Below are 9,813 nucleotides of genomic sequence, written 5' to 3'. Positions count from 1 at the left end.
CTCGTGTGTTGGGAAGATGGGTGCCCCCACTTCTGTGTGTTGAGGGGGGTGGTGCTGTGTGTCACTGTCTGCCCATTTCAGAGTTGCCAGTTGTTTCTGTGTGTGTGTGGGGGTGTCTGTATTGCAGGGCTGTGGCAGCATGTGATGCTGTCCCTGGTTGTATCTGAGTGTGTCAGTGTCGTGCAGCTGTGTGCTTCGGTGTCGTTGTGTGTCTGACAGTGTCTGTGGGTCTGGACGTCCGTCACAACCCCTCAGCCCAGCCAGGGGCTTCAGGAGCTGCTGGGGGTGATCCCCAGTGGTCCGCCGTGGTCCTTTATCTCCGGCTCTGCTCTCTGCTGCTGCTCTCTCGCTTGCTGCGTGGCTGGGCTGGTCCTAAGGAGGCCTGGGTCGATGGGCTGCTTGCCTCATAGTCTCAGCCCCTGCTGGCCTCAGCTCTGGGGACTGCAGGGGTCCCTTACAGTCCAGGAGCCTCGAGATGGTGAGCTCCGAGGAGGGCTGAGCCTCAGAATTGGGTGGGGGGGCGAGCCGGGAAGAGCCAGCCCTCCCCTCCTCCTCCTCCTCCTCCTCCCACCCACCAATAGGAAGTCGGCTGCTGGTTTCCATGGTGATGGCGCTGGACTGGTGGGCTGAACCGGCTGACAGGGTCGGGGACAGAAGGAAGAGCAGGTTTCTCACGGCATGTCAGCCCAGGGCTCCCACATGTGGCCTCCCACCCTCATCTTCACACATTCTCACACCTTCCGGAGTACAGAGGCGAGCGGGGTGCAGATGGTCCTCCCCACATCGGGTGAGACTGATAGAGACAGAACGGGGGAGGGTATGACAGAGATCCAGCCACAGAGAAGGGCAGAACTAGAAAAGATGGGACTTGAGATGAAACAAAGAGAGAGACAGAAACCAAGAGAAAGAAACCAGGAAGACAAGCAAAGAGACAGGTAGAAATAGACGGAGAATTGCTTCTGCTTCCTCCTGGCAGATTGCACTTGGGGGGCAACCTGGCTGTCCCAGGCCACCAGGGAAGCCCACATGGCCTCTTGGGTTGGCTTTGCCCCAAATTGCCTGGAAGTTCATCTTCTGTCTAGCTTTAGACCTTGTTGCTAAATAATTTGGGGGACAAGGACGTGAGAATCCCCTCAGCCAGGAGTCAGTCTATATGCAGGGGCAGGGGTCTAGACAGAGTCCCCAGAGCCAGGGGTGTTGGGACAAGCCCCGAGAGGCAGCCCCTCTCCCCTCTGAACCCGGGACTCATTAGACAAGCCAGTTTCGGCCAAGGTCGGGGGCCCTCGTGTGGCACCCCCGCAGAATAGCAGCGGTGATACTGAACCCTAGAGCCCCTGACTGCGGGCTCCACCCAGGCAAGAGCCAATGGAACTGGAGGTAGGGGGTGCATGGGGAGGAGTGGACATCTTCACTTCCCTAAAGCAGTGTGTAGGTCAACACGCACGCCACTGCATGATGTGTTGCTGTTTAGGTCAGAGTATGTATGCACGCCATTATGCGCATGCGTGTGTATAGTATGCATCTATAAAATAGACATATTATCTATTTCTGTATATGTGAAGGGGCCATTGTGTGTATATATGTGTGTGCTATTATGTGTCTGTAAGTCACATAATAAAACGTAACAAAAATACATTGGGTGTATCTGTATGTATGTTTCTGTGTCATTGCATCTATGTCTCTTTGCCACTGTGTCTGTGTGTGTGCTGTTATGTGCATGAGAGGCTATCATTGCGTGAGTTTATAAATTACACCACATCATGATATATATAGATATGGATGCTACTATATGGCACAATATAGTAATTGATTACACAATATATGACATGCTCATATAGTCATGTAAATATGCATGACATGGTTTGATTTATATATATAACCATGTATCTATTTATGTATTCTATATTTATCATGATATATGAACGTGTCTCTATGTATGTGTATGGAACCACCGTGTTTATTATGCAAATGTCACTGTATGTGTGTGCTCTTCTATGTGTAAGACACGCCCTATGTTTCTATCATTGCATGTGTGTACTACTGAATATGTATGTGCCCTGGATGTGTGTAATCCCTGTGTGTGTCATGCCAGTCATGTCACATGTGTCTGTGTGTGTGTTACTGGCACACTGCATGGGGCCTCTGTGTGTAAATGCATTTGCATCTCAGTGTGTGCTTTATATATGAGTGTCTGTGCCCTTGTCTAAGATGCTGTGTATGTGCCACAGTGGATTTTGCCCAATTTTTATATGACCTAGGATCCCCTAGACTTTCTTAGATTAAAACTGGATGTAGGCAGCTTTCAGTTTGGGCATGTAGAGAGTGAGTGGGGGACAAGATAGGGCCAGAGCTAGGGTAGAAGGTGAGAGGATGCCCTTACATCCCTGCGCCTTTCTGCAGATGGCCCAGGCCCTTCTCTCCTCCGGCTGTGGCCTGGCCAGGCCCAAAGCCCTCTTCTGATCTCATAGGCAGGGCCAAACCCGTATCTTCCGGAGGAGCGACAGAGGTTCTCCCTCCCAGCCCTTCCGTGCGCCCATACTGTCCATGTGCCTGCCGCCCGCATTCAGCTCCCCACCCCAGCAACAGAGTCTCAGACAAAAGAGAAGCACAGTCCAGTCTTTATTAGCATTGGGTCCCTGGTCCCACCACCCATTCCCCTCCACGTACCATCCCTTCCCACCCCTTCCTCGTCCTTGCGGCTGCGGCTGCATCAGGGTTCCACATGTCCAGCCCTCCCCGCCCCCAAAGACTGCAGGGCAGCAGAGGAGCTGCTATGGCCTTTCCCCAGCTGTCTGGAACCAGGAAGGGTGGGAAAGCCATGGAGGCCTTTCAGGCATCTGGGCAGGGTAGGGAGGGGCCATAAGGTGCTCACCTGTCACACGAGGTCCCCGAGCGCCGAGGAAGATGGTGGTGGGCAGCGGGTGGCAGCGGTGGCGTGATCTCCGAAGCCCACAGTACACTCATCCATAAAGTAGGAAACACTACACCCTCCAGTGCTGTTAGTAGTGCTTTCTACTTTATGGGTGACTGCACTGTCTGTCTGTCCGTCGGCGTGTACTCTTCAGGCTGCCCGGGCCTCCTGACTCCTGCTCCAAGAGCCCCCCAGCCCTCCTTGTGGCTTCCTAAGATCCCCCCAACCCTGCCAGGGCCCCCCGAGGGCCCGCCCTGGGCCTTGTGGGCGGTGACTCAGCATGGCGCCAGACTTGCCTCCTCTACCTCCCTCCCCCACTTCCTCTTCGGTTCCCTCTTCCCTTCCCCCTAAAGGCTCCACCCCATCCCCCCAGTTTCAGAGACACTCAGGTAGAGACCAGGGCCTCTGGAGGCCTCACCTTCAGTTCTGTGACCCCCCTGGCTGGCCACTCCCAGCCACGCTAGCCACCCTCCAGTGTCCAAATGAGGCAGCCACAGCTCCCCTGCCAAGGTCTTGGTCTCCAGTCTACCCCAACCCTGAGGTCCTGACTGCCCAGAGCCTCGGTCCCCACCCTTCACCCTCCCCACCAGCCCAAGGTCCTGACCCCCCAGGGCCTAAGTCCCCAGCCTCCCCAACAGCCCAGGGTCCTGACCCCCCAGGGCCTCAGACCCTGGCCTCCCCACCAGCCCAAGGTCTTGAACACACCAGGGCCTCAATTCCCGGCCTCCCCACCAGCTCAAGGTCCTGACTCCCCCAGAGCCTCAGTCCCAGCCTCCATAGCAGCCCAAGGTCCTGACTCCCCAGGGCCTCAGTCCCCAGCCACTCCACCAGCCCCAAAGTCTTAACTCCCCAGAGCCTTGATTCTCGGCCTCCCCACCAGCCCAAAGTCCTGACTCCCTCGCTGCCCTGCTGTTCCCCTGGCAGGAGCCCAAGGCTATTCCAACAAAAATGGTGGCCATGTTGGGTGGAGGAAGAGGCTGGCGCCCCTTGAGACACTGGTCCCACTTCTCAGCCTCTGCCTACCGTCTGCCATCCCCGCCTTACTCTCCAGCCCTCCTCCTTGGACACCTCTTTCCCCGCCTGGGGTCCAGGAGCCATTTTACCTTCCTTCACTAGAGAGGGTTTCAAGGCGCTTTGCCCTGAGCTTCCCTCATGGGGCTTGCACCCAAGCTCCTCGACACCCACAACGCGCCTCCACCCAGACCAGCAACCCAAGCCCCTAGAGGCCCCGAGTTGAGGAGCCCCAGTTGGGGCAGCAGTGAAGGTCCGGGTCCTTACCTGAGGTTGCAGGGCGGAGGAGAGCGCACCCTGTGCTCCAGGCTCCGAAGTGGGGTTCCCTTCAGGGAGGGCAGGGCTTATAACCCTGAGGCCACGTGGGCCAGATCTCAGGGCGCCCAACGGTCTCAGAGCCCGCCCCGCCCCCGCCCGCAGGGGATGAGCGCCCTCCCTCCCTCCCTCCCTGGGGAGGACAGACTGACAGGAAACAGAGGGGGGTGGGCCCGCGGGAGGGCTGGGGACCCTCTCTCATGCCCTGGGCAGGTGGCTTCCGGCCCCAGCTGCCCTTCCCCCCGTGGCACCAGCTTCAAGGGATGGCTCAAGAGCCTGGGACTGACTCAGGGCATTGAGGGTGACCCCAGAAGACCAGGGCTCCTCGACAGGGCCCTCGGTGAGTGCCCAAAACAGGGAGTCCAGAATTCCAGCACAAGAAAAGGACCTTCTCTCTGAGCCCCACCGCTGCTGACCTCAGCCCAGAAAACTCCCTTCCCTTCCCAACACTCAGGCCAGGCCCTGGCTCCTCTGCGTGTGCTCCCGAGGGCCATGGAGGTGCTGATGCATGAAGGGCATCCATGGAGACTGTTGTCCTCAGCACCCCGCAAAGCCACCCCTCCTGCAGCCTCAGCCTGCAGGGCACAGTGCGGAGGGCATTCTCAGGCCTGGTGGGCCTGATGGCACTAGGCTAGGTGTTCATGCTCTCTTTGGAGCCTGTGGGGACCAGAGGGCAGGGCAGAGCTGGGTGAGGACCAGGTCCTAAGGCAGGGCACAAGTGCTACGGGGAGAGAAGGGGGCTTGGAGGAGTGGAGGGAAAGAGGCTCGAGGGAAGGTTCTGGCGGCCACCGGATGTGGGCATGGGGCCCACCCACCTGCATGCCACCCCCGATTTCCCCATGGGGAAGGCAGGAAGCTGCCCAGCCCAGGGCCCCTGGCTGGGGGAGGGGAGTAGGGTGTGGGGGTGGGCAGGGGGCAGGGTGGGCTGAGCCCCGCCCACACCATCTTCCCCCAGCGTTCTCCAAGCCTCTCCATGGGCTTGGCTCTGGAAGCAAGAGGAATGGGTTTGGGGAGGTAGGAGCGGTAGACAGAAAACTACCCAGTGACTCCTTCCCAGAAGGCCATGGACCTCTTCTCTGGCTCCTCCATTTAGGCCCGCACAGACCTTAGGGAGCTGTCAGATTCAGGGCCTAGAAGAGGATTGGCATGGGGGCAGTGGGGAGGGAGATGGCCCCACATCCTTCCCTCCAGGAAGGGGGTCCTTCAACCTGGAAAGTTGCCCCATTCCCGGGTCCCTAAAATGGGACAGAGAAAGGGGGAATGGGGCCTTTCACCCCCTTGAGTCTAAAGAGAAAGTGGTGAGGAGGGTTGCCTTGTAGGGCCAGCTGGCCAGAAATGGGGCGATACTCCTTTAAGAGACCACCACTGCCTCTGACCTGGGTGGAGGGGAAGTGGCTGCCCCAGGCGATAAGAGGATAAGAATATCAAAGTTGTGCAGTAACCTGGGTTCCTGGACCCCCATTCTTCAGGGCTCCCCCCCTGAGAGCATCTTACCTCCTACTCCTGCTTATGATGCCTCCATAGCCCTCACTTCAGAGGCGTCCTGTCCCCGCAAAAGAGAGTCACAGAATGGGACCCAGGAGCCCGGCTTCTGGGCCCAGCTATGCCATAGACCCCTCAGCATGTGACCTGTGGCGAGTCAGAGCTGAGGTTCCAAGGGACACATGTGGCTCCAACAGTCTCCAATCTAGCCCTTCTCCTGTCCTGAGCAAGGTGAGGTGTCCCTGATGCCTGCTGCCTTATGACAACAGAGGCTGATTTTCTCTGTACAACCTCAATGCCTAAAGACCACCAATAGTTTTTATTTTTATTTATCTATTTTCTGTTTTTGAGAAGAGAGCTTATGGCCCAGCTTCTCTGTCAATGGAGCTTCTGGGGTCAGGGGGTTTCTGGAGAGTCTAGGCCCTCTGCTGGTTCCCATCCCGAGGCTGGGGCTAAAGAAGGATGGAATGAGGACCTGGACTTTCCCCAGCCCAGTGATGACTCCCGGCTCTGCTGGGCCTCAAACCAGAAGAAATGGTACAGGGCCAGAGACAAAATCAAGGACAGGGGAAGGGGCAGAGTCTAAAATAAGAATACAGAAACAATAAGAAACTTTGTGAGAATGGCTAGGATACATGGAATGGGTCATCCACCTGTGAGTGGAACAAGGCTGCTGGACTCGAAGCCTGACGTAGGCTGCCACCACCCAGATGCGTGGCCTGTGTGACTGACCAGCAGGTGCCTGGGGAAAGAGCAGCCAGTGCCTGCATGGAAACACACATGCACACACAGCGGCCCAGAGAGCCCAAAACATTCAGACACAGACACGCTGTCACGACACACCCCGCAGTCCTGTACACACACCTAGAGGAAGGCCTATCTACACTCCTGGACACACCTGCCTCCTCCCCAAGAGACACAGGGAGGGCCACCTGGGAATCTGGGGCCAGTGCTTGACAGGGTGACTGGAAGGAGCTGGGGGTGGATTCAGAACATAGGTACCTCTGTGAGAGTGGCCTGGCTCCCACTCCTGCCTCCAAAGCCACCTGTTGCCTGAGTTCCCCAGGATGAGGAAAACCAAACCCTTGAGGTCTTTGTGGAGAAAGAGAGGAGTTCAAGTTGATACTTCAAACTCTGCCCCCTTGGCGGCCGGTCCAGGTTCAAGCAGGCTGTCACTGGGCAACCTTGGCTCACTTGGACTTGCTGTCAAAAGTCCCCCACGGCCCTCTCTGGTTCTGACGTTCAGATTCTTGCTCAGAGGAAGTAGGGGTGGGGGCGGCAGGAACAAGGTGGGAACAGCCCTTCACCAGGATAGAGGGATCTGGGCTTGGAATCCTGGAGGGCTCCAGGCTCACGGTCACTCACTGCCACCCCCACCTTACCGACCTGGGGGACAACCATCTCTGTGTGCCAAGCTGAGGCTGTGGGTAGGCAAAGGTGAGCCAGCAGAGAAAAGGACACAGGACCGGTCCTTGGACACTCCCAGCCTGATAGGCAGTGTGTATGAGTGTGTGTGTCAGTGCAAGTGAGTGTCTTGTACCCAAAGCAGGGGCAGAGCTTCAGGTCTGATGGGGACACTTGGCTCCTACTTCCAGTGAGCACTGAATCTGAAGGTGAAGTAGACACACACATCTACATTTAACATAGTAACGGCAACAGGCACAAGGCCATCCCAGGTGGGGGTTGCCAGGCCCCAAGGGGCTGGGATGTTGGATGCTGCAGTGGCAACCTTAGAGTCACAGGAGTCCCATCAGAGAAGGCTTCCTGGAGAATGTGAGTACAGGTGGAAGAGGGTTTAGAAGGAGAGATTGGGCAAGGAGGAGAAACAGGGAGAAAATGGTCTTTTGAAGGCCTAATGCCTGTAAGGAGAGCAGGCCCAGAGGGTGGAAGAAATGACACGAGCTCATTGTCCGCACATGAAGGCAGAAAAGAAAACCAACCCTTCCCTGCCATCTGCATGGGCCTGGGGCCCTCACTCACAGGCAGGCAAGCAGCCAGTGGGAGATGGCAGCCCAGATAACCTGCCTTACGAAGAGACAACAAGAGAGAAGCCACAGACTTAACCACTCACAAACAGGAAGTCCAGAAGGCAGAGCAGGCCCGCCCTCCAGTAAGCTACAGTTGGGGACAGGCCTGGCCACAAAGGAGGGAAACTGAGACCCTAACATTGCAAAATGGGGCTAAAGCAAATTGGAGTCAATAGTCCCAAATGTCGAGACCCTTCCCCATCTCCCTGGAGGGGCAGCCAAGGGAAGCAGGTGCCAAGAGAGGCAAGTGCCTTAAGAACCTGACAGCCCATGTCCCCTACAGAGATCATCTCAGTACCTCAGAAGATCTCTGTCTCATCTCAGAGCCTTGGGAGCGCAAGGAGTGCTAAAGGGCCTCCAGGCAAGGAGGGCGGGCAAACTGGCTGCCCCTCAGCCCTGCCTGCTTGGCCCAGACTCCCCTAGGTTTAATTTCACACTCTCCTGCTCTACTCTGTCTGGCAAGGGGCAGTTCCAATGCCCAGTGGCCCACACTAGGAGGTCACTTTGCACTGGGGCAGGGTTCTGGCTCAGGTCTCCTGGGATCATAAGACCCAAGGACTTTTAAGCAGCAAGGTTAGGCAGCAACTGGTCCAGAGTCAGGAAACAGAGCTGCAAGCCCAGAGAGAGGCAGAAGGCAGCCTGAGGTCACAAAACGAGTTAGGGCCAAGTTGGGTTCTTTCCACAACATCTAGGAAAAGGCAGGATGGGCTGGGTGGAAAGGGGGTGTGGGTGTGAGGAAGGCTACCCTGACCACTGCTGTGGGAGTGGCTGTGAAACCAGAAGCTTTCTCCTCTGGGATCTTCTAGGGACACAAGTGGAGAGATGAAAGCTCCCTCTGGACTCTCTCCACACACAGGTGCCGGGTTTAACTTGCATAGCTGCACCTGCTCCAGTTCCAACTGCTGCAAATAAATTGTGTGTGTATGTGTGGCGGGGGAAGGGAGGGGGTCCAAGAGCTGGTTTTGTGCCTGGAACCCACTACGATCCCTTATCAGCCCCACTCCCTATCCCAACATCAGGATCACCAAGCAGAGGATAAAATTAAGTGTCAAGAAACTAGGGGTCTAGTCCTCACCCTGTGATTATTTATGGTACAATTCTGGGCCAGTCACTGAATCTGCCCCTAAACCCCAGCCTGTTTCTTCACCTATAAAAATGGGGAGGGAGTTGACCAAAATACTTGTTTGTGCTCTAGAAAGTCCCCAAGAGCATAGGAGCCCAGGGACCTCGCAGGAGGAAGCAGCAGTATCTGTGTTCCAAATCCTGCCCAGCCCCCAGGCAGCCATAGTATCTTCCCAGCTGGCTCGAGGGCACACCTCCCAAAATGCAGAGAAGGCAGGGTGGCTAGGAATGGCTCTAGTAGAATTCTCCCCCTATCTTGTCTGGAAACAAGGGGCAAAGGGCTATCTATTTCCTCCTGCCAGGCTCCTGCCCCCAACAGGATTCCTCACATCCCAGGACCAGCTGGAAAACGCGGTGAGAGTTGGAAAGAGACTGCTCAGTGAGGACTGCCCTGTGAACCAGCTTGGATTCATGGCATTCACCTCCACGTTCTGCACGCGGGGCCAAGGGAAGGGAGGCAGCCCAGGCAGCTACAGAACTTGATGAAACACACTCAATCTGAATCTCGCTTGATCGTCATGCTGACCCAGTGAGGTAAGTGATGGTATCCCCATCTCAGAGATGAGGAACCGGAAACTCAGCGAGGTTAAGTTTCACCTTCCTGAAAATCGGGCACCCCGTTTCTGTTCCCCAGAGGGAGCTCAATTCAAAGTCCCCAAAGAACAGGTCTTCTGTGAAGACCTGTTCTCCCCTCACAACCCCGTTGGAAAAAGCAGTGGGAGCGACCCAGGGCGGACCCTCTGGCCCAGGCTTGTGGGTTGGGGGGCATAGGGGCCTAAATGGGTGGCCAGGTGGCCCACAGAGTCTCTGCAGCAGCAGATGGCCTCCCCAGCCCTTTCCTTCAGAGCCTATTAAGCAGTCAAATGGGGGAGGGTTGGCCCCCAAGGCCAGGGACCCAGCAGCAGCAGCAGCTCACAGCACTGGAGCCGTTAAAAAGTGACTCAA

The 9,813-nt window shown here is 56.6% G+C and overlaps 1 long non-coding RNA gene across 2 annotated transcripts in view; it reads left to right on the top strand.

Annotated features, from left to right (window-relative positions):
• The window catches only part of LOC129017403 (uncharacterized), a 29,479-nt gene that overhangs the window by 3,978 nt on the left and 15,688 nt on the right, over nucleotides 1–9,813 (top strand). For both annotated transcript variants that reach the window (XR_010124597.1, XR_008495066.2), the window contains one exon: nucleotides 9,171–9,402. This is a non-coding gene — a long non-coding RNA (uncharacterized LOC129017403). The remainder of the gene's footprint in view (nucleotides 1–9,170; nucleotides 9,403–9,813) is intronic.

This window comes from Pongo pygmaeus, chromosome 19 (assembly GCF_028885625.2).
Source record: "Pongo pygmaeus isolate AG05252 chromosome 19, NHGRI_mPonPyg2-v2.0_pri, whole genome shotgun sequence".
In the NCBI taxonomy this organism is placed as follows: domain Eukaryota; kingdom Metazoa; phylum Chordata; class Mammalia; order Primates; family Hominidae; genus Pongo; species Pongo pygmaeus.
Note: the sequence above shows the minus strand (reverse complement) of the source record. Positions and strands in the feature narration are given on the sequence as shown.